Below are 24,065 nucleotides of genomic sequence, written 5' to 3' on the forward strand. Positions count from 1 at the left end.
ATAGTTTGCCATTTAGTTTTGTTGATTGTTTCTGTCACTGCACAAATGCTTTTTCTTTTGATGTAGTTTATTTTTGCTTTTGTTTCCTTTGTTTCAGGGACCTATCTACAAAAAACGTTGCTATAGCCAATGCCAGAGGAATTATTGTCTTTGTTCTTTTCTATGATTTTTGTGGTTTCGGGTCTCACATTTAGGTCTTTAATCCATTTTGAATTTGAATTTATTTTGTGTATGTTGAAAGAAAGTAGTCTAATTTCATTCTTTTGCATGTTGCTGTCCAGTTTTGGACACCATTTGTTGAAAGGACTTTTACCCATGGGTATTCTTTCCTGATTTGTCAGAGATAATTTAATTGGCCATATAATTGTGGGTTTATTTCTGTGTTTTCTACTCTGTTCAGTTGATCTCTGTGTCTATTTTTGTGCCAATACCATACTGTTTGGATCACTACAGCTTTGTAATATAACTTGCATTTCAGAATTGTGATGCCTCCAGATTGGCTGTCCTTTTTCAAGATTGCTTTAGCTATTTGAGGTCTTTTGTGATCCCATACAAATTGCAAACCTGTTTGTTCTGGTTCTGTGAAAAATCATATTGTGGGTTTTTTTGATAGGATTGTATTAAATGTGTAGATTGTTTTGGGTATCAAAGGAATTTTAACAATATTTCTTTTTCCAATCCATGAGCATGGACTGTCTTTCCATTTCTTTGTGTCATCCTCAAGTTCTTTCATCAGTTTTTTTTATAGTTTTCAGAGTACAAGCTTTTCATCTCGTTGGTTTATTTCTAGGTATCTTATTATTTTCATTGCATTCATGAATGGAATGTTTTTTAAAAAATTTCTCTTTCTGTTGCTTCTTTTTTGGTATATAGAGATAGAACAGATTATTTTGCATTAATTTTGTATCCTGCAACTTTACTGAATTTGTTTATCAGTGCTAGCAGCTTTGTGGGGAGTCTTTTTGTTTTTCTTTTTTCTTTTTTTTTTTTTGTTATTGTTGTTACAATAAGCTTGTAGAAGATTTAATGAAACAGGGAAATACAGTATATGACATTGTTTAAATAAATAACATATAAAATACATACAGATTATTTGTTTTTTTGTTTTGTTTTTTTTTTTTTGGTTTTTTGTTTGTTTGTTTGTTTGTTTGTTTTCAGGCGCAGAGCCCCACTGTGTAGGATTATTATAACTGGCCTGCAAACAGTGACACGGTAGCAACCTGCCTGCTTTGTCCATGGGGGCTCCTCCCAGGCTTGTGCTTGTATACCAAGTTCATTCTTCACCAGCCAGCAGGGTCTAGAGTCCATCCTACTGCCCTTAGCTTGCCTAGATATAGGGCATCTCCAGGCAGGCCCCCCTCCAGCTGGGCTCCTGACACCTCGACTATCCCCCTAAGCCGGGACCCCAAGGCTGCTCATCACACACTCAGGCCCCTGCCTTGGGCTGCAGGGAGGAGAGTCCAGAGCAGCCTCCGTCTGACTCTCCAATGGGTTTGCCATCCCTCCTCTGGGAGGACAGACCCCAGAACTCTCTCTCCTCTGGGGTCTCCGAGGCGGTCCCAGAACGACAGAGAAAACAGCCATCCAGAGAAGGCAAGGGGTCAAATATAACCCTCGGCAGCCATGGATTTAGAGTTTTCATAAATCAGTTCATCAGGATTCCAGATCGGTGCCTCACTTACTGAAGAAACTGAGTAAAAGCAGAACTGAGCCAGCACCCCCCTTCCGGAAGCCCCCTGAGAGATGGTGCGGGAAAGGATACTGAAGCTCCTGTCGGTGACAGCCAGGTGCCAGAGGTTGATGCGCAGGTCATCCGCCGACATGTACGTCTCACAGTCGCTGTTGACGGAGATGGAGTTGATGTGGTAGGTGTGGCCGTTGGCGAAGACCCTCCGTGGGCTCACATCCACCATCAGATCCATGGGCTTCAGCACAGGCACCTGCAGTGACGTCACCGTGGACAAGTCCTTAAGCTTCCCTTCTTCATCTTTCAGGTTATATCCCTCAGGCCTTTTATCTCGTTCCGTGATCTTCCATAGTTTGATAGTTTTATCGTTGGTGGACAGCAGGGAGTGGGCGGCATTGTGCTGCGGAAGCCACTTGATCTTGTTGATTTTCTCCTCTATCTCCAGACTCTTGAGATAATCGAACTCAGGCTCATGGCTCTGGAAGGTGCTGTAGACGTCATACTCGCCTTGGCTGTGAGGCGCATTTTTACTCTCCGGTTCCCGCTGGAAGATGACCACACGGCCACCCTGGTCGCCTGTGGCCAGCAGCTCTCCGGTATGGTTGAACTCAACAGTAAGATGATATCGGCTTCAGTCAAATAGCTGTGGTCCCGCAGGAAGCTGTGGTTAATTTTCCGCGTGTCCGTGTCCTCGCCCATTGAAGGCCGTGCCCGGTGCCCTGGGCATGCCCCGCCGCTGCACACCGATGCAATCCGCAGATGTCGCGCAGGGCGCACGGGCCCTGCCGCCGCAGCCTAGCAGGAACGCGGCCGCCAGGGCCCCGGGGGCCGGGCATCGCGGATGGGGGCGGCCTGGGACGGGCGGGGCGGCCTGGGACGGGCGGGGCGACCGGGGCGGGCGCCGCGGTCAGGCGAGCGCGCGGCGGGCGGCGGCGGCCGCGGGTGGTGGCTGGCCAGGGCCCTGGCGCTCATCCCGGCCGGTGCGCGCTGCGTCGTGCGCCCGGCAGCAGCGGCGGCGGCGGCGGCGGCGGCGGGGGCAGTGGTGGCCTGGTGCCCGGGCGCCTGGCTGCGCGGCGGCGGGAGGGTAGCCCGCGGCGCTGCGCCCACCGAGCCAGGGCCGAGCCGGGCTGCGCGGGCTGGGGCCGCCGCCGCCGCCGCCGCCGCCGCCGCCGCCGCCGCCGCCGCCGCCGCCGCCGCCACTGCTCCGCAGGCCCCTCCCTCGCGCGGCCCGCTCCTCCCCATCCAGATTATTTGTTATCTTATGATCCTAATGATATATTTTAAATATATTGACCCACAAGATCTGTTACTTCAGGAATATATATTTGGAAGTTCTCACATTTTTAAATATTACAGTGGCATATACTTTCCCCAAATTCAATTTTTTTAAATATAATTTTTTATTTTTTATAAGCATATAATTTATCCCCAGGGGTACAGGTCTGTGAATCACCAGGTTTACACACTTCACAGCACTCACCAAAGCACATACCCTCCCCAATGTCCATAATCCCACCCCCTTCTCCCAAAGCCCCTCCCCCCAGCAACCCTCAGTTTGTTGTGTGAGATTAAGAGTCACTTATGGTTTGTCTCCCTCCCAATCCCATCTTCTTTCATTTATTCTTCTCGTACCCACTTAAGCCCCCATGTTGCAACACCACTTCCTCATATCAGGGAGATCATATGATAGTTGTCTTTCTCCGCCTGACTTATTTCGCTAAGCATGATACGCTCTAGTTCCATCCATGTTGTCGCAAATGGCAAGATTTCATTTCTTTTGATGGCTGCATAGTATTCCATTGTGTATATATACCACATCTTCTTGATCCATTCCTCTATCAATGGTCACTTGGGTTGCTTCCATATCTTGGCTATTGTTAAGTAATTCTGCAGTAAATATAAGGGTGCATGGTTCCTTTGAATTAGTGTTTTTGTAATCTTTGGTTAAAAACTCAGTAGTGCAAAAACAAAAACAAGAACAACCCCCACCCCCACCCCCCCCCCAAAAAAAAAAACCCAGTAGCGCAATTACTAGATTGTGGGGTATTTCTATTTTTCACTTTTTGAGGAACCTCCATAGTGTTTTCCACAGTGGCTGTACCAGTTTGAATTCCTACCACCAACATTGCAAGACTTCCTTTTTTTCCACATCCTCACCACTCCTGATATCTGGTGTTTTTTATTTTAGCCATTCTGACAGGTATGAGGTGATATCTCATTGTAGTTTTGATTCACATTTCCCTGATGATATATGATAATGAGCATCTTTTCAAATGTGTGTGTTGATCATCTGTAAGTCTTCTTTGGACAAATGTCTGTGTCTTCTGCACATTTTAAAATTGGATTATTCATTTTGTGTGTGTTCAGCTTTGTAATTTCTTTATAGATTTTGGATTCTAACTCTTTATTACATATGTCAACCCTTTATCAGGTGTGTTATTTGTAAATTTCTCCTATTCCATAGTTTGCCATTTAGTTTTGTTGATTGTTTCTGTCACTGCACAAATGCTTTTTCTTTTGATGTAGTTTATTTTTGCTTTTGTTTCCTTTGTTTCAGGGACCTATCTAGAAAAAACGTTGCTATAGCCAATGCCAGAGGAATTATTGTCTTTGTTCTTTTCTATGATTTTTGTGGTTTCGGGTCTCACATTTAGGTCTTTAATCCATTTTGAATTTGAATTTATTTTGTGTATGTTGAAAGAAAGTAGTCTAATTTCATTCTTTTGCATGTTGCTGTCCAGTTTTGGACACCATTTGTTGAAAGGACTTTTACCCATGGGTATTCTTTCCTGATTTGTCAGAGATAATTTAATTGGCCATATAATTGTGGGTTTATTTCTGTGTTTTCTACTCTGTTCAGTTGATCTCTGTGTCTATTTTTGTGCCAATACCATACTGTTTGGATCACTACAGCTTTGTAATATAACTTGCATTTCAGAATTGTGATTCCTCCAGATTGGCTTTCCTTTTTCAAGATTGCTTTAGCTATTTGAGGTCTTTTGTGATCCCATACAAATTGCAAACCTGTTTGTTCTGGTTCTGTGAAAAATCATATTGTGGGTTTTTTTGATAGGATTGTATTAAATGTGTAGATTGTTTTGGGTATCAAAGGAATTTTAACAATATTTCTTTTTTCCAATCCATGAGCATGGACTGTCTTTCCATTTCTTTGTGTCATCCTCAATTTCTTTCATCAGTTTTTTTTATAGTTTTCAGAGTACAAGCTTTTCATCTCGTTGGTTTATTTCTAGGTATCTTATTATTTTCATTGCATTCATGAATGGAATGTTTTCTAAAAAATTTCTCTTTCTGTTGCTTCTTTTTTGGTATATAGAGATAGAACAGATTATTTTGCATTAATTTTGTATCCTGCACCTTTACTGAATTTGTTTATCAGTGCTAGCAGCTTTGTGGGGAGTCTTTTAGTTTTTCTTTTTTCTTTTTTTTTTTTGTTATTGTTGTTACAATAAGCTTGTAGAAGATTTAATGAAACAGGGAAATACAGTATATGACATTGTTTAAATAAATAACATATAAAATACATACAGATTATTTGTTTTTGTTTTTTTGGTTTTTTTTTTTTTGGTTTTTTGTTTGTTTGTTTGTTTGTTTGTTTTCAGGCGCAGAGCCCCACTGTGTAGGATTATTATAACTGGCCTGCAAACAGTGACACGGTAGCAACCTGCCTGCTTTGTCCATGGGGGCTCCTCCCAGGCTTGTGCTTGTATACCAAGTTCATTCTTCACCAGCCAGCAGGGTCTAGAGTCCATCCTACTGCCCTTAGCTTGCCTAGATATAGGGCATCTCCAGGCAGGCCCCCCTCCAGCTGGGCTCCTGACACCTCGACTATCCCCCTAAGCCGGGACCCCAAGGCTGCTCATCACACACTCAGGCCCCTGCCTTGGGCTGCAGGGAGGAGAGTCCAGAGCAGCCTCCGTCTGACTCTCCAATGGGTTTGCCATCCCTCCTCTGGGAGGACAGACCCCAGAACTCTCTCTCCTCTGGGGTCTCCGAGGCGGTCCCAGAACGACAGAGAAAACAGCCATCCAGAGAAGGCAAGGGGTCAAATATAACCCTCGGCAGCCATGGATTTAGAGTTTTCATAAATCAGTTCATCAGGATTCCAGATCGGTGCCTCACTTGCTGAAGAAACTGAGTAAAAGCAGAACTGAGCCAGCACCCCCCTTCCGGAAGCCCCCTGAGAGATGGTGCGGGAAAGGATACTGAAGCTCCTGTCGGTGACAGCCAGGTGCCAGAGGTTGATGCGCAGGTCATCCGCCGACATGTACGTCTCACAGTCGCTGTTGACGGAGATGGAGTTGATGTGGTAGGTGTGGCCGTTGGCGAAGACCCTCCGTGGGCTCACCTCCACCATCAGATCCATGGGCTTCAGCACAGGCACCTGCAGTGACGTCACCGTGGACAAGTCCTTAAGCTTCCCTTCTTCATCTTTCAGGTTATATCCCTCAGGCCTTTTATCTCGTTCCGTGATCTTCCATAGTTTGATAGTTTTATCGTTGGTGGACAGCAGGGAGTGGGCGGCATTGTGCTGCGGAAGCCACTTGATCTTGTTGATTTTCTCCTCTATCTCCAGACTCTTGAGATAATCGAACTCAGGCTCATGGCTCTGGAAGGTGCTGTAGACGTCATACTCGCCTTGGCTGTGAGGCGCATTTTTACTCTCCGGTTCCCGCTGGAAGATGACCACACGGCCACCCTTGTCGCCTGTGGCCAGCAGCTCTCCGGTATGGTTGAACTCAACAGTAAGATGATATCGGCTTCAGTCACATAGCTGTGGTCGCGCAGGAAGCTGTGGTTAATTTTCCGCGTGTCCGTGTCCTCGCCCATTGAAGGCCGTGCCCGGTGCCCTGGGCATGCCCCGCCGCTGCACACCGATGCAATCCGCAGAGGTCGCGCCGGGCGCGCGGGCCATGCCGCCGCAGCCTAGCAGGGGCGCGGCCGCCAGGGCCCCTGGGGCCGGGCATCGCGGCTGGGGGCGGCCTGGGACGGGCGGGGCGACCGGGGCGGGCGCCGCGGTCAGGCGAGCGCGCGGCGGGCGGCGGCGGCCGCCGGTGGTGGCGGGCCAGGGCCCGGGCGCTCATCTCGGCCGGTGCGCGCTGCGTCGTGCGCCGGGCAGCAGCGGCGGCGGCGGCGGCGGCGGCGGCGGGAGCAGTGGCGGCCTGGTGCCCGGGCGCCTGGCTGCGCGGCGGCGGGAGGGTACCCCGCGGCGCTGCGCCCACCGAGCCAGGGCCGAGCCCGGCTGCGCGGGCTGGGGCCGCCGCCGCCGCCGCCGCCGCCGCCGCCGCCGCCGCTGCTGCTCCGCAGGCCCCTCCCTCGCGCCGCCCGCTCCTCCCCATCCAGATTATTTGTTATCTTATGATCCTAATGATATATTTTAAATATATTGACCCACAAGATCTGTTACTTCAGGAATATATATTTGGAAGTTCTCACATTTTTAAATATTACAGTGGCATATACTTTCCCCAAATTCAATTTTTTTAAATATAATTTTTTATTTTTTATAAGCATATAATTTATCCCCAGGGGTACAGGTCTGTGAATCACCAGGTTTACACACTTCACAGCACTCACCAAAGCACATACCCTCCCCAATGTCCATAATCCCACCCCCTTCTCCCAAAGCCCCTCCCCCCAGCAACCCTCAGTTTGTTGTGTGAGATTAAGAGTCACTTATGGTTTGTCTCCCTCCCAATCCCATCTTCTTTCATTTATTCTTCTCGTACCCACTTAAGCCCCCATGTTGCAACACCACTTCCTCATATCAGGGAGATCATATGATAGTTGTCTTTCTCCGCCTGACTTATTTCGCTAAGCATGATACGCTCTAGTTCCATCCATGTTGTCGCAAATGGCAAGATTTCATTTCTTTTGATGGCTGCATAGTATTCCATTGTGTATATATACCACATCTTCTTGATCCATTCCTCTATCAATGGTCACTTGGGTTGCTTCCATATCTTGGCTATTGTTAAGTAATTCTGCAGTCAATATAAGGGTGCATGGTCCCTTTGAATTAGTGTTTTTGTAATCTTTGGTTAAAAACTCAGTAGTGCAAAAACAAAAACAAGAACAACCCCCACCCCCACCCCCACCCCAAAAAAAAAAACCCAGTAGCGCAATTACTAGATTGTGGGGTATTTCTATTTTTCACTTTTTGAGGAACCTCCATAGTGTTTTCCACAGTGGCTGTACCAGTTTGAATTCCTACCACCAACATTGCAAGACTTCCTTTTTTTCCACATCCTCACCACTCCTGATATCTGGTGTTTTTTATTTTAGCCATTCTGACAGGTATGAGGTGATATCTCATTGTAGTTTTGATTCACATTTCCCTGATGATATATGATAATGAGCATCTTTTCAAATGTGTGTGTTGATCATCTGTAAGTCTTCTTTGGACAAATGTCTGTGTCTTCTGCACATTTTAAAATTGGATTATTCATTTTGTGTGTGTTCAGCTTTGTAATTTCTTTATAGATTTTGGATTCTAACTCTTTATTACATATGTCAACCCTTTATCAGGTGTGTTATTTGTAAATTTCTCCTATTCCATAGTTTGCCATTTAGTTTTGTTGATTGTTTCTGTCACTGCACAAATGCTTTTTCTTTTGATGTAGTTTATTTTTGCTTTTGTTTCCTTTGTTTCAGGGACCTATCTAGAAAAAACGTTGCTATAGCCAATGCCAGAGGAATTATTGTCTTTGTTCTTTTCTATGATGTTTGTGGTTTCGGGTCTCACATTTAGGTCTTTAATCCATTTTGAATTTGAATTTATTTTGTGTATGTTGAAAGAAAGTAGTCTAATTTCATTCTTTTGCATGTTGCTGTCCAGTTTTGGACACCATTTGTTGAAAGGACTTTTACCCATGGGTATTCTTTCCTGATTTGTCAGAGATAATTTAATTGGCCATATAATTGTGGGTTTATTTCTGTGTTTTCTACTCTGTTCAGTTGATCTCTGTGTCTATTTTTGTGCCAATACCATACTGTTTGGATCACTACAGCTTTGTAATATAACTTGCATTTCAGAATTGTGATGCCTCCAGATTGGCTTTCCTTTTTCAAGATTGCTTTAGCTATTTGAGGTCTTTTGTGATCCCATACAAATTGCAAACCTGTTTGTTCTGGTTCTGTGAAAAATCATATTGTGGGTTTTTTTGATAGGATTGTATTAAATGTGTAGATTGTTTTGGGTATCAAAGGAATTTTAACAATATTTCTTTTTTCCAATCCATGAGCATGGACTGTCTTTCCATTTCTTTGTGTCATCCTCAATTTCTTTCATCAGTTTTTTTTATAGTTTTCAGAATACAAGCTTTTCATCTCGTTGGTTTATTTCTAGGTATCTTATTATTTTCATTGCATTCATGAATGGAATGTTTTCTAAAAAATTTCTCTTTCTGTTGCTTCTTTTTTGGTATATAGAGATAGAACAGATTATTTTGCATTAATTTTGTATCCTGCACCTTTACTGAATTTGTTTATCAGTGCTAGCAGCTTTGTGGGGAGTCTTTTAGTTTTTCTTTTTTCTTTTTTTTTTTTTGTTATTGTTGTTACAATAAGCTTGTAGAAGATTTAATGAAACAGGGAAATACAGTCTATGACATTGTTTAAATAAATAACATATAAAATACATACAGATTATTTGTTTTTGTTTTTTTGGTTTTTTTTTTTTTTTTTGGTTTTTTGTTTGTTTGTTTGTTTGTTTGTTTTCAGGCGCAGAGCCCCACTGTGTAGGATTATTATAACTGGCCTGCAAACAGTGACACGGTAGCAACCTGCCTGCTTTGTCCATGGGGGCTCCTCCCAGGCTTGTGCTTGTATACCAAGTTCATTCTTCACCAGCCAGCAGGGTCTAGAGTCCATCCTACTGCCCTTAGCTTGCCTAGATATAGGGCATCTCCAGGCAGGCCCCCCTCCAGCTGGGCTCCTGACACCTCGACTATCCCCCTAAGCCGGGACCCCAAGGCTGCTCATCACACACTCAGGCCCCTGCCTTGGGCTGCAGGGAGGAGAGTCCAGAGCAGCCTCCGTCTGACTCTCCAATGGGTTTGCCATCCCTCCTCTGGGAGGACAGACCCCAGAACTCTCTCTCCTCTGGGGTCTCCGAGGCGGTCCCAGAACGACAGAGAAAACAGCCATCCAGAGAAGGCAAGGGGTCAAATATAACCCTCGGCAGCCATGGATTTAGAGTTTTCATAAATCAGTTCATCAGGATTCCAGATCGGTGCCTCACTTGCTGAAGAAACTGAGTAAAAGCAGAACTGAGCCAGCACCCCCCTTCCGGAAGCCCCCTGAGAGATGGTGCGGGAAAGGATACTGAAGCTCCTGTCGGTGACAGCCAGGTGCCAGAGGTTGATGCGCAGGTCATCCGCCGACATGTACGTCTCACAGTCGCTGTTGACGGAGATGGAGTTGATGTGGTAGGTGTGGCCGTTGGCGAAGACCCTCCGTGGGCTCACCTCCACCATCAGATCCATGGGCTTCAGCACAGGCACCTGCAGTGACGTCACCGTGGACAAGTCCTTAAGCTTCCCTTCTTCATCTTTCAGGTTATATCCCTCAGGCCTTTTATCTCGTTCCGTGATCTTCCATAGTTTGATAGTTTTATCGTTGGTGGACAGCAGGGAGTGGGCGGCATTGTGCTGCGGAAGCCACTTGATCTTGTTGATTTTCTCCTCTATCTCCAGACTCTTGAGATAATCGAACTCAGGCTCATGGCTCTGGAAGGTGCTGTAGACGTCATACTCGCCTTGGCTGTGAGGCGCATTTTTACTCTCCGGTTCCCGCTGGAAGATGACCACACGGCCACCCTTGTCGCCTGTGGCCAGCAGCTCTCCGGTATGGTTGAACTCAACAGTAAGATGATATCGGCTTCAGTCACATAGCTGTGGTCGCGCAGGAAGCTGTGGTTAATTTTCCGCGTGTCCGTGTCCTCGCCCATTGAAGGCCGTGCCCGGTGCCCTGGGCATGCCCCGCCGCTGCACACCGATGCAATCCGCAGAGGTGGCGCCGGGCGCGCGGGCCATGCCGCCGCAGCCTAGCAGGGGCGCGGCCGCCAGGGCCCCGGGGGCCGGGCATCGCGGCTGGCGGCGGCCTGGGACGGGCGGGGCGACCGGGGCGGGCGCCGCGGTCAGGCGAGCGCGCGGCGGGCGGCGGCGGCCGCGGGTGGTGGCGGGCCAGGGCCCGGGCGCTCATCTCGGCCGGTGCGCGCTGCGTCATGCGCCCGGCAGCAGCGGCGGCGGCGGCGGCGGCGGCGGCGGGAGCAGTGGCGGCCTGGTGCCCGGGCGCCTGGCTGCGCGGCGGCGGGAGGGTACCCCGCGGCGCTGCGCCCACCGAGCCAGGGCCGAGCCCGGCTGCGCGGGCTGGGGCCGCCGCCGCCGCCGCCGCCGCCGCCGCCGCTGCTGCTCCGCAGGCCCCTCCCTCGCGCCGCCCACTCCTCCCCATCCAGATTATTTGTTATCTTATGATCCTAATGTTATATTTTAAATATATTGACCCACAAGATCTGTTACTTCAGGAATATATATTTGGAAGTTCTCACATTTTTAAATATTACAGTGGCATATACTTTCCCCAAATTCAATTTTTTTAAATATAATTTTTTATTTTTTATAAGCATATAATTTATCCCCAGGGGTACAGGTCTGTGAATCACCAGGTTTACACACTTCACAGCACTCACCAAAGCACATACCCTCCCCAATGTCCATAATCCCACCCCCTTCTCCCAAAGCCCCTCCCCCCAGCAACCCTCAGTTTGTTGTGTGAGATTAAGAGTCACTTATGGTTTGTCTCCCTCCCAATCCCATCTTCTTTCATTTATTCTTCTCGTACCCACTTAAGCCCCCATGTTGCAACACCACTTCCTCATATCAGGGAGATCATATGATAGTTGTCTTTCTCCGCCTGACTTATTTCGCTAAGCATGATACGCTCTAGTTCCATCCATGTTGTCGCAAATGGCAAGATTTCATTTCTTTTGATGGCTGCATAGTATTCCATTGTGTATATATACCACATCTTCTTGATCCATTCCTCTATCAATGGTCACTTGGGTTGCTTCCATATCTTGGCTATTGTTAAGTAATTCTGCAGTCAATATAAGGGTGCATGGTCCCTTTGAATTAGTGTTTTTGTAATCTTTGGTTAAAAACTCAGTAGTGCAACAACAAAAACAAGAACAACCCCCACCCCCACCCCCACCCCCCCCCCAAAAAAAAACCCCAGTAGCGCAATTACTAGATTGTGGGGTATTTCTATTTTTCACTTTTTGAGGAACCTCCATAGTGTTTTCCACAGTGGCTGTACCAGTTTGAATTCCTACCACCAACATTGCAAGACTTCCTTTTTTTCCACATCCTCACCACTCCTGATATCTGGTGTTTTTTATTTTAGCCATTCTGACAGGTATGAGGTGATATCTCATTGTAGTTTTGATTCACATTTCCCTGATGATATATGATAATGAGCATCTTTTCAAATGTGTGTGTTGATCATCTGTAAGTCTTCTTTGGACAAATGTCTGTGTCTTCTGCACATTTTAAAATTGGATTATTCATTTTGTGTGTGTTCAGCTTTGTAATTTCTTTATAGATTTTGGATTCTAACTCTTTATTACATATGTCAACCCTTTATCAGGTGTGTTATTTGTAAATTTCTCCTATTCCATAGTTTGCCATTTAGTTTTGTTGATTGTTTCTGTCACTGCACAAATGCTTTTTCTTTTGATGTAGTTTATTTTTGCTTTTGTTTCCTTTGTTTCAGGGACCTATCTAGAAAAAACGTTGCTATAGCCAATGCCAGAGGAATTATTGTCTTTGTTCTTTTCTATGATTTTTGTGGTTTCGGGTCTCACATTTAGGTCTTTAATCCATTTTGAATTTGAATTTATTTTGTGTATGTTGAAAGAAAGTAGTCTAATTTCATTCTTTTGCATGTTGCTGTCCAGTTTTGGACACCATTTGTTGAAAGGACTTTTACCCATGGGTATTCTTTCCTGATTTGTCAGAGATAATTTAATTGGCCATATAATTGTGGGTTTATTTCTGTGTTTTCTACTCTGTTCAGTTGATCTCTGTGTCTATTTTTGTGCCAATACCATACTGTTTGGATCACTACAGCTTTGTAATATAACTTGCATTTCAGAATTGTGATGCCTCCAGATTGGCTTTCCTTTTTCAAGATTGCTTTAGCTATTTGAGGTCTTTTGTGATCCCATACAAATTGCAAACCTGTTTGTTCTGGTTCTGTGAAAAATCATATTGTGGGTTTTTTTGATAGGATTGTATTAAATGTGTAGATTGTTTTGGGTATCAAAGGAATTTTAACAATATTTCTTTTTTCCAATCCATGAGCATGGACTGTCTTTCCATTTCTTTGTGTCATCCTCAATTTCTTTCATCAGTTTTTTTTATAGTTTTCAGAGTACAAGCTTTTCATCTCGTTGGTTTATTTCTAGGTATCTTATTATTTTCATTGCATTCATGAATGGAATGTTTTCTAAAAAATTTCTCTTTCTGTTGCTTCTTTTTTGGTATATAGAGATAGAACAGATTATTTTGCATTAATTTTGTATCCTGCACCTTTACTGAATTTGTTTATCAGTGCTAGCAGCTTTGTGGGGAGTCTTTTAGTTTTTCTTTTTTCTTTTTTTTTTTTTGTTATTGTTGTTACAATAAGCTTGTAGAAGATTTAATGAAACAGGGAAATACAGTCTATGACATTGTTTAAATAAATAACATATAAAATACATACAGATTATTTGTTTTTGTTTTTTTGGTTTTTTTTTTTTTGGTTTTTTGTTTGTTTGTTTGTTTGTTTGTTTTCAGGCGCAGAGCCCCACTGTGTAGGATTATTATAACTGGCCTGCAAACAGTGACACGGTAGCAACCTGCCTGCTTTGTCCATGGGGGCTCCTCCCAGGCTTGTGCTTGTATACCAAGTTCATTCTTCACCAGCCAGCAGGGTCTAGAGTCCATCCTACTGCCCTTAGCTTGCCTAGATATAGGGCATCTCCAGGCAGGCCCCCCTCCAGCTGGGCTCCTGACACCTCGACTATCCCCCTAAGCCGGGACCCCAAGGCTGCTCATCACACACTCAGGCCCCTGCCTTGGGCTGCAGGGAGGAGAGTCCAGAGCAGCCTCCGTCTGACTCTCCAATGGGTTTGCCATCCCTCCTCTGGGAGGACAGACCCCAGAACTCTCTCTCCTCTGGGGTCTCCGAGGCGGTCCCAGAACGACAGAGAAAACAGCCATCCAGAGAAGGCAAGGGGTCAAATATAACCCTCGGCAGCCATGGATTTAGAGTTTTCATAAATCAGTTCATCAGGATTCCAGATCGGTGCCTCACTTGCTGAAGAAACTGAGTAAAAGCAGAACTGAGCCAGCACCCCCCTTCCGGAAGCCCCCTGAGAGATGGTGCGGGAAAGGATACTGAAGCTCCTGTCGGTGACAGCCAGGTGCCAGAGGTTGATGCGCAGGTCATCCGCCGACATGTACGTCTCACAGTCGCTGTTGACGGAGATGGAGTTGATGTGGTAGGTGTGGCCGTTGGCGAAGACCCTCCGTGGGCTCACCTCCACCATCAGATCCATGGGCTTCAGCACAGGCACCTGCAGTGACGTCACCGTGGACAAGTCCTTAAGCTTCCCTTCTTCATCTTTCAGGTTATATCCCTCAGGCCTTTTATCTCGTTCCGTGATCTTCCATAGTTTGATAGTTTTATCGTTGGTGGACAGCAGGGAGTGGGCGGCATTGTGCTGCGGAAGCCACTTGATCTTGTTGATTTTCTCCTCTATCTCCAGACTCTTGAGATAATCGAACTCAGGCTCATGGCTCTGGAAGGTGCTGTAGACGTCATACTCGCCTTGGCTGTGAGGCGCATTTTTACTCTCCGGTTCCCGCTGGAAGATGACCACACGGCCACCCTTGTCGCCTGTGGCCAGCAGCTCTCCGGTATGGTTGAACTCAACAGTAAGATGATATCGGCTTCAGTCACATAGCTGTGGTCGCGCAGGAAGCTGTGGTTAATTTTCCGCGTGTCCGTGTCCTCGCCCATTGAAGGCCGTGCCCGGTGCCCTGGGCATGCCCCGCCGCTGCACACCGATGCAATCCGCAGAGGTCGCGCCGGGCGCGCGGGCCATGCCGCCGCAGCCTAGCAGGGGCGCGGCCGCCAGGGCCCCTGGGGCCGGGCATCGCGGCTGGGGGCGGCCTGGGACGGGCGGGGCGACCGGGGCGGGCGCCGCGGTCAGGCGAGCGCGCGGCGGGCGGCGGCGGCCGCGGGTGGTGGCGGGCCAGGGCCCGGGCGCTCATCTCGGCCGGTGCGCGCTGCGTCGTGCGCCGGGCAGCAGCGGCGGCGGCGGCGGCGGCGGCGGCGGGAGCAGTGGCGGCCTGGTGCCCGGGCGCCTGGCTGCGCGGCGGCGGGAGGGTACCCCGCGGCACTGCGCCCACCGAGCCAGGGCCGAGCCCGGCTGCGCGGGCTGGGGCCGCCGCCGGCGCCGCCGCCGCCGCCGCCGCCGCCGCTGCTGCTCCGCAGGCCCCTCCCTCGCGCCGCCCGCTCCTCCCCATCCAGATTATTTGTTATCTTATGATCCTAATGATATATTTTAAATATATTGACCCACAAGATCTGTTACTTCAGGAATATATATTTGGAAGTTCTCACATTTTTAAATATTACAGTGGCATATACTTTCCCCAAATTCAATTTTTTTAAATATAATTTTTTATTTTTTATAAGCATATAATTTATCCCCAGGGGTACAGGTCTGTGAATCACCAGGTTTACACACTTCACAGCACTCACCAAAGCACATACCCTCCCCAATGTCCATAATCCCACCCCCTTCTCCCAAAGCCCCTCCCCCCAGCAACCCTCAGTTTGTTGTGTGAGATTAAGAGTCACTTATGGTTTGTCTCCCTCCCAATCCCATCTTCTTTCATTTATTCTTCTCGTACCCACTTAAGCCCCCATGTTGCAACACCACTTCCTCATATCAGGGAGATCATATGATAGTTGTCTTTCTCCGCCTGACTTATTTCGCTAAGCATGATACGCTCTAGTTCCATCCATGTTGTCGCAAATGGCAAGATTTCATTTCTTTTGATGGCTGCATAGTATTCCATTGTGTATATATACCACATCTTCTTGATCCATTCCTCTATCAATGGTCACTTGGGTTGCTTCCATATCTTGGCTATTGTTAAGTAATTCTGCAGTCAATATAAGGGTGCATGGTCCCTTTGAATTAGTGTTTTTGTAATCTTTGGTTAAAAACTCAGTAGTGCAAAAACAAAAACAAGAACAACCCCCACCCCCACCCCCACCCCCCCCCCAAAAAAAAACCCCAGTAGCGCAATTACTAGATTGTGGGGTATTTCTATTTTTCACTTTTTGAGGAACCTCCATAGTGTTTTCCACAGTGGCTGTACCAGTTTGAATTCCTACCACCAACATTGCAAGACTTCCTTTTTTTCCACATCCTCACCACTCCTGATATCTGGTGTTTTTTATTTTAGCCATTCTGACAGGTATGAGGTGATATCTCATTGTAGTTTTGATTCACATTTCCCTGATGATATATGATAATGAGCATCTTTTCAAATGTGTGTGTTGATCATCTGTAAGTCTTCTTTGGACAAATGTCTGTGTCTTCTGCACATTTTAAAATTGGATTATTCATTTTGTGTGTGTTCAGCTTTGTAATTTCTTTATAGATTTTGGATTCTAACTCTTTATTACATATGTCAACCCTTTATCAGGTGTGTTATTTGTAAATTTCTCCTATTCCATAGTTTGCCATTTAGTTTTGTTGATTGTTTCTGTCACTGCACAAATGCTTTTTCTTTTGATGTAGTTTATTTTTGCTTTTGTTTCCTTTGTTTCAGGGACCTATCTAGAAAAAACGTTGCTATAGCCAATGCCAGAGGAATTATTGTCTTTGTTCTGTTCTATGATTTTTGTGGTTTCGGGTCTCACATTTAGGTCTTTAATCCATTTTGAATTTGAATTTATTTTGTGTATGTTGAAAGAAAGTAGTCTAATTTCATTCTTTTGCATGTTGCTGTCCAGTTTTGGACACCATTTGTTGAAAGGACTTTTACCCATGGGTATTCTTTCCTGATTTGTCAGAGATAATTTAATTGGCCATATAATTGTGGGTTTATTTCTGTGTTTTCTACTCTGTTCAGTTGATCTCTGTGTCTATTTTTGTGCCAATACCATACTGTTTGGATCACTACAGCTTTGTAATATAACTTGCATTTCAGAATTGTGATGCCTCCAGATTGGCTTTCCTTTTTCAAGATTGCTTTAGCTATTTGAGGTCTTTTGTGATCCCATACAAATTGCAAACCTGTTTGTTCTGGTTCTGTGAAAAATCATATTGTGGGTTTTTTTGATAGGATTGTATTAAATGTGTAGATTGTTTTGGGTATCAAAGGAATTTTAACAATATTTCTTTTTTCCAATCCATGAGCATGGACTGTCTTTCCATTTCTTTGTGTCATCCTCAATTTCTTTCATCAGTTTTTTTTATAGTTTTCAGAGTACAAGCTTTTCATCTCGTTGGTTTATTTCTAGGTATCTTATTATTTTCATTGCATTCATGAATGGAATGTTTTCTAAAAAATTTCTCTTTCTGTTGCTTCTTTTTTGGTATATAGAGATAGAACAGATTATTTTGCATTAATTTTGTATCCTGCAACTTTACTGAATTTGTTTATCAGTGCTAGCAGCTTTGTGGGGAGTCTTTTTGTTTTTCTTTTTTCTTTTTTTTTTTTTGTTATTGTTGTTACAATAAGCTTGTAGAAGATTTAATGAAACAGGGAAATACAGTATATGACATTGTTTAAATAAATAACATATAAAATACATACAGATTATTTGTTTTTGTTTTTTTGGTTTTTTTTTTTGGTTTTTTGTTTGTTTGTTTGTTTGTTTGTTTTCAGGCGCAGAGCCCCACTGTGTAGGATTATTATAACTGGCCTGCAAACAGTGACACGGTAGCAACCTGCCTGCTTTGTCCATGGGGGCTCCTCCCAGGCTTGTGCTTGTATACCAAGTTCATTCTTCACCAGCCAGCAGGGTCTAGAGTCCATCCTACTGCCCTTAGCTTGCCTAGATATAGGGCATCTCCAGGCAGGCCCCCCTCCAGCTGGGCTCCTGACACCTCGACTATCCCCCTAAGCCGGGACCCCAAGGCTGCTCATCACACACTCAGGCCCCTGCCTTGGGCTGCAGGGAGGAGAGTCCAGAGCAGCCTCCGTCTGACTCTCCAATGGGTTTGCCATCCCTCCTCTGGGAGGACAGACCCCAGAACTCTCTCTCCTCTGGGGTCTCCGAGGCGGTCCCAGAACGACAGAGAAAACAGTCATCCAGAGAAGGCAAGGGGTCAAATATAACCCTCGGCAGCCATGGATTTAGAGTTTTCATAAATCAGTTCATCAGGATTCCAGATCGGTGCCTCACTTGCTGAAGAAACTGAGTAAAAGCAGAACTGAGCCAGCACCCCCCTTCCGGAAGCCCCCTGAGAGATGGTGCGGGAAAGGATACTGAAGCTCCTGTCGGTGACAGCCAGGTGCCAGAGGTTGATGCGCAGGTCATCCGCCGACATGTACGTCTCACAGTCGCTGTTGACGGAGATGGAGTTGATGTGGTAGGTGTGGCCGTTGGCGAAGACCCTCCGTGGGCTCACCTCCACCATCAGATCCATGGGCTTCAGCACAGGCACCTGCAGTGACGTCACCGTGGACAAGTCCTTAAGCTTCCCTTCTTCATCTTTCAGGTTATATCCCTCAGGCCTTTTATCTCGTTCCGTGATCTTCCATAGTTTGATAGTTTTATCGTTGGTGGACAGCAGGGAGTGGGCGGCATTGTGCTGCGGAAGCCACTTGATCTTGTTGATTTTCTCCTCTATCTCCAGACTCTTGAGATAATCGAACTCAGGCTCATGGCTCTGGAAGGTGCTGTAGACGTCATACTCGCCTTGGCTGTGAGGCGCATTTTTACTCTCCGGTTCCCGCTGGAAGATGACCACACGGCCACCCTTGTCGCCTGTGGCCAGCAGCTCTCCGGTATGGTTGAACTCAACAGTAAGATGATAACGGCTTCAGTCACATAGCTGTGGTCCCGCAGGAAGCTGTGGTTAATTTTCCGCGTGTCCGTGTCCTCGCCCATTGAAGGCCGTGCCCGGTGCCCTGGGCATGCCCCGCCGCTGCACACCGATGCAATCCGCAGAGGTCGCGCAAGGCGCGCGGGCCATGCCGCCGCAGCCTAGCAGGGGCGCGGCCGCCAGGGCCCCGGGGGCCGGGCATCGCGGCTGGGGGCGGCCTGGGACGGGCGGGGCGACCGGGGCGGGCGCCGCGGTCAGGCGAGCGCGCGGCGGGCGGCGGCGGCCGCGGGTGGTGGCGGGCCAGGGCCTGGGCGCTCATCCGGGCTGGTGCGCGCTGCGTCGTGCGCCCGGCAGCAGCGGCGGCGGCGGCGGCGGCGGGGGCAGTGGTGGCCTGGTGCCCGGGCGCCTGGCTGCGCGGCGGCGAGAGGGTACCCCGCGGCGCTGCGCCCACCGAGCAAGGGCCGAGCCCGGCTGCGCCGGCTGGGGCCGCCGCCGCCGCCGCCGCCGCCGCCGCCGCCGCCGCCGCCGCCGCCGCCGCCGCCGCTGCTCCGCCGGCCCCTCCCTCGCGCCGCCCGCTCCTCCCCATCCAGATTATTTGTTATCTTATGATCCTAATGATATATTTTAAATATATTGACCCACAAGATCTGTTACTTCAGGAATATATATTTGGAAGTTCTCACATTTTTAAATATTACAGTGGCATATACTTTCCCCAAATTCAATTTTTTTAAATATAATTTTTCTTTTTTTATAAGCATATAATTTATCCCCAGGGGTACAGGTCTGTGAATCACCAGGTTTACACACTTCACAGCACTCACCAAAGCACATACCCTCCCCAATGTCCATAATCCCACCCCCTTCTCCCAAAGCCCCTCCCCCCAGCAACCCTCAGTTTGTTGTGTGAGATTAAGAGTCACTTATGGTTTGTCTCCCTCCCAATCCCATCTTCTTTCATTTATTCTTCTCGTACCCACTTAAGCCCCCATGTTGCAACACCACTTCCTCATATCAGGGAGATCATATGATAGTTGTCTTTCTCCGCCTGACTTATTTCGCTAAGCATGATATGCTCTAGTTCCATCCATGTTGTCGCAAATGGCAAGATTTCATTTCTTTTGATGGCTGCATAGTATTCCATTGTGTATATATACCACATCTTCTTGATCCATTCCTCTATCAATGGTCACTTGGGTTGCTTCCATATCTTGGGTATTGTTAAGTAATTCTGCAGTCAATATAAGGGTGCATGGTCCCTTTGAATTAGTGTTTTTGTAATCTTTGGTTAAAAACTCAGTAGTGCAAAAACAAAAACAAGAACAACCCCCACCCCCACCCCCACCCCCCCCCAAAAAAAAACCCCAGTAGCGCAATTACTAGATTGTGGGGTATTTCTATTTTTCACTTTTTGAGGAACCTCCATAGTGTTTTCCACAGTGGCTGTACCAGTTTGAATTCCTACCACCAACATTGCAAGACTTCCTTTTTTTCCACATCCTCACCACTCCTGATATCTGGTGTTTTTTATTTTAGCCATTCTGACAGGTATGAGGTGATATCTCATTGTAGTTTTGATTCACATTTCCCTGATGATATATGATAATGAGCATCTTTTCAAATGTGTGTGTTGATCATCTGTAAGTCTTCTTTGGACAAATGTCTGTGTCTTCTGCACATTTTAAAATTGGATTATTCATTTTGTGTGTGTTCAGCTTTGTAATTTCTTTATAGATTTTGGATTCTAACTCTTTATTACATATGTCAACCCTTTATCAGGTGTGTTATTTGTAAATTTCTCCTATTCCATAGTTTGCCATTTAGTTTTGTTGATTGTTTCTGTCACTGCACAAATGCTTTTTCTTTTGATGTAGTTTATTTTTGCTTTTGTTTCCTTTGTTTCAGGGACCTATCTAGAAAAAACGTTGCTATAGCCAATGCCAGAGGAATTATTGTCTTTGTTCTTTTCTATGATTTTTGTGGTTTCGGGTCTCACATTTAGGTCTTTAATCCATTTTGAATTTGAATTTATTTTGTGTATGTTGAAAGAAAGTAGTCTAATTTCATTCTTTTGCATGTTGCTGTCCAGTTTTGGACACCATTTGTTGAAAGGACTTTTACCCATGGGTATTCTTTCCTGATTTGTCAGAGATAATTTAATTGGCCATATAATTGTGGGTTTATTTCTGTGTTTTCTACTCTGTTCAGTTGATCTCTGTGTCTATTTTTGTGCCAATACCATACTGTTTGGATCACTACAGCTTTGTAATATAACTTGCATTTCAGAATTGTGATGCCTCCAGATTGGCTTTCCTTTTTCAAGATTGCTTTAGCTATTTGAGGTCTTTTGTGATCCCATACAAATTGCAAACCTGTTTGTTCTGGTTCTGTGAAAAATCATATTGTGGGTTTTTTTGATAGGATTGTATTAAATGTGTAGATTGTTTTGGGTATCAAAGGAATTTTAACAATATTTCTTTTTTCCAATCCATGAGCATGGACTGTCTTTCCATTTCTTTGTGTCATCCTCAATTTCTTTCATCAGTTTTTTTTATAGTTTTCAGAGTACAAGCTTTTCATCTCGTTGGTTTATTTCTAGGTATCTTATTATTTTCATTGCATTCATGAATGGAATGTTTTCTAAAAAATTTCTCTTTCTGTTGCTTCTTTTTTGGTATATAGAGATAGAACAGATTATTTTGCATTAATTTTGTATCCTGCAACTTTACTGAATTTGTTTATCAGTGCTAGCAGCTTTGTGGGGAGTCTTTTTGTTTTTCTTTTTTCTTTTTTTTTTTTTGTTATTGTTGTTACAATAAGCTTGTAGAAGATTTAATGAAACAGGGAAATACAGTCTATGACATTGTTTAAATAAATAACATATAAAATACATACAGATTATTTGTTTTTGTTTTTTTGGTTTTTTTTTTTTTGGTTTTTTGTTTGTTTGTTTGTTTGTTTGTTTTCAGGCGCAGAGCCCCACTGTGTAGGATTATTATAACTGGCCTGCAAACAGTGACACGGTAGCAACCTGCCTGCTTTGTCCATGGGGGCTCCTCCCAGGCTTGTGCTTGTATACCAAGTTCATTCTTCACCAGCCAGCAGGGTCTAGAGTCCATCCTACTGCCCTTAGCTTGCCTAGATATAGGGCATCTCCAGGCAGGCCCCCCTCCAGCTGGGCTCCTGACACCTCGACTATCCCCCTAAGCCGGGACCCCAAGGCTGCTCATCACACACTCAGGCCCCTGCCTTGGGCTGCAGGGAGGAGAGTCCAGAGCAGCCTCCGTCTGACTCTCCAATGGGTTTGCCATCCCTCCTCTGGGAGGACAGACCCCAGAACTCTCTCTCCTCTGGGGTCTCCGAGGCGGTCCCAGAACGACAGAGAAAACAGCCATCCAGAGAAGGCAAGGGGTCAAATATAACCCTCGGCAGCCATGGATTTAGAGTTTTCATAAATCAGTTCATCAGGATTCCAGATCGGTGCCTCACTTGCTGAAGAAACTGAGTAAAAGCAGAACTGAGCCAGCACCCCCCTTCCGGAAGCCCCCTGAGAGATGGTGCGGGAAAGGATACTGAAGCTCCTGTCGGTGACAGCCAGGTGCCAGAGGTTGATGCGCAGGTCATCCGCCGACATGTACGTCTCACAGTCGCTGTTGACGGAGATGGAGTTGATGTGGTAGGTGTGGCCGTTGGCGAAGACCCTCCGTGGGCTCACCTCCACCATCAGATCCATGGGCTTCAGCACAGGCACCTGCAGTGACGTCACCGTGGACAAGTCCTTAAGCTTCCCTTCTTCATCTTTCAGGTTATATCCCTCAGGCCTTTTATCTCGTTCCGTGATCTTCCATAGTTTGATAGTTTTATCGTTGGTGGACAGCAGGGAGTGGGCGGCATTGTGCTGCGGAAGCCACTTGATCTTGTTGATTTTCTCCTCTATCTCCAGACTCTTGAGATAATCGAACTCAGGCTCATGGCTCTGGAAGGTGCTGTAGACGTCATACTCGCCTTGGCTGTGAGGCGCATTTTTACTCTCCGGTTCCCGCTGGAAGATGACCACACGGCCACCCTTGTCGCCTGTGGCCAGCAGCTCTCCGGTATGGTTGAACTCAACAGTAAGATGATATCGGCTTCAGTCACATAGCTGTGGTCGCGCAGGAAGCTGTGGTTAATTTTCCGCGTGTCCGTGTCCTCGCCCATTGAAGGCCGTGCCCGGTGCCCTGGGCATGCCCCGCCGCTGCACACCGATGCAATCCGCAGAGGTCGCGCCGGGCGCGCGGGCCATGCCGCCGCAGCCTAGCAGGGGCGCGGCCGCCAGGGCCCCTGGGGCCGGGCATCGCGGCTGGGGGCGGCCTGGGACGGGCGGGGCGACCGGGGCGGGCGCCGCGGTCAGGCGAGCGCGCGGCGGGCGGCGGCGGCCGCGGGTGGTGGCGGGCCAGGGCCCGGGCGCTCATCTCGGCCGGTGCGCGCTGCGTCGTGCGCCGGGCAGCAGCGGCGGCGGCGGCGGCGGCGGCGGCGGGAGCAGTGGCGGCCTGGTGCCCGGGCGCCTGGCTGCGCGGCGGCGGGAGGGTACCCCGCGGCACTGCGCCCACCGAGCCAGGGCCGAGCCCGGCTGCGCGGGCTGGGGCCGCCGCCGGCGCCGCCGCCGCCGCCGCCGCCGCCGCTGCTGCTCCGCAGGCCCCTCCCTCGCGCCGCCCGCTCCTCCCCATCCAGATTATTTGTTATCTTATGATCCTAATGATATATTTTAAATATATTGACCCACAAGATCTGTTACTTCAGGAATATATATTTGGAAGTTCTCACATTTTTAAATATTACAGTGGCATATACTTTCCCCAAATTCAATTTTTTTAAATATAATTTTTTATTTTTTATAAGCATATAATTTATCCCCAGGGGTACAGGTCTGTGAATCACCAGGTTTACACACTTCACAGCACTCACCAAAGCACATACCCTCCCCAATGTCCATAATCCCACCCCCTTCTCCCAAAGCCCCTCCCCCCAGCAACCCTCAGTTTGTTGTGTGAGATTAAGAGTCACTTATGGTTTGTCTCCCTCCCAATCCCATCTTCTTTCATTTATTCTTCTCGTACCCACTTAAGCCCCCATGTTGCAACACCACTTCCTCATATCAGGGAGATCATATGATAGTTGTCTTTCTCCGCCTGACTTATTTCGCTAAGCATGATACGCTCTAGTTCCATCCATGTTGTCGCAAATGGCAAGATTTCATTTCTT

General features: G+C 46.9%; 4 pseudogenes across 4 annotated transcripts; all 4 read right to left on the reverse strand.

Moving 5' to 3' along the window:
* Positions 1-2,655: 2,655 nt before the first annotated feature.
* On the reverse strand, positions 2,656-6,535 carry LOC309858079 (serine/threonine-protein phosphatase 2A 55 kDa regulatory subunit B gamma isoform pseudogene; annotated as a pseudogene). Its single transcript has 2 exons — positions 5,868-6,535; positions 2,656-2,784 (listed from the first exon to the last, which is right to left on the reverse strand). The product of its transcript is annotated as a serine/threonine-protein phosphatase 2A 55 kDa regulatory subunit B gamma isoform pseudogene (transcript).
* A 250-nt stretch (positions 6,536-6,785) lies between these two features.
* On the reverse strand, positions 6,786-10,933 carry LOC309858080 (serine/threonine-protein phosphatase 2A 55 kDa regulatory subunit B gamma isoform pseudogene; annotated as a pseudogene). Its single transcript has 3 exons — positions 10,859-10,933; positions 9,988-10,751; positions 6,786-6,917 (listed from the first exon to the last, which is right to left on the reverse strand). The product of its transcript is annotated as a serine/threonine-protein phosphatase 2A 55 kDa regulatory subunit B gamma isoform pseudogene (transcript).
* On the reverse strand, positions 10,930-14,770 carry LOC309858081 (serine/threonine-protein phosphatase 2A 55 kDa regulatory subunit B gamma isoform pseudogene; annotated as a pseudogene). Its single transcript has 2 exons — positions 14,103-14,770; positions 10,930-11,037 (listed from the first exon to the last, which is right to left on the reverse strand). The product of its transcript is annotated as a serine/threonine-protein phosphatase 2A 55 kDa regulatory subunit B gamma isoform pseudogene (transcript).
* Positions 14,771-15,020: 250 nt separating this feature from the next.
* LOC309858082 (serine/threonine-protein phosphatase 2A 55 kDa regulatory subunit B gamma isoform pseudogene) lies at positions 15,021-23,021 on the reverse strand (annotated as a pseudogene). Its single transcript has 3 exons — positions 22,398-23,021; positions 19,093-19,265; positions 15,021-15,152 (listed from the first exon to the last, which is right to left on the reverse strand). The product of its transcript is annotated as a serine/threonine-protein phosphatase 2A 55 kDa regulatory subunit B gamma isoform pseudogene (transcript).
* Positions 23,022-24,065: the final 1,044 nt, after the last annotated feature.

This window comes from Mustela nivalis (assembly GCF_964662115.1).
Source record: "Mustela nivalis genome assembly, contig: HAP1_SCAFFOLD_1829, whole genome shotgun sequence".
In the NCBI taxonomy this organism is placed as follows: Eukaryota; Metazoa; Chordata; class Mammalia; order Carnivora; family Mustelidae; genus Mustela; species Mustela nivalis.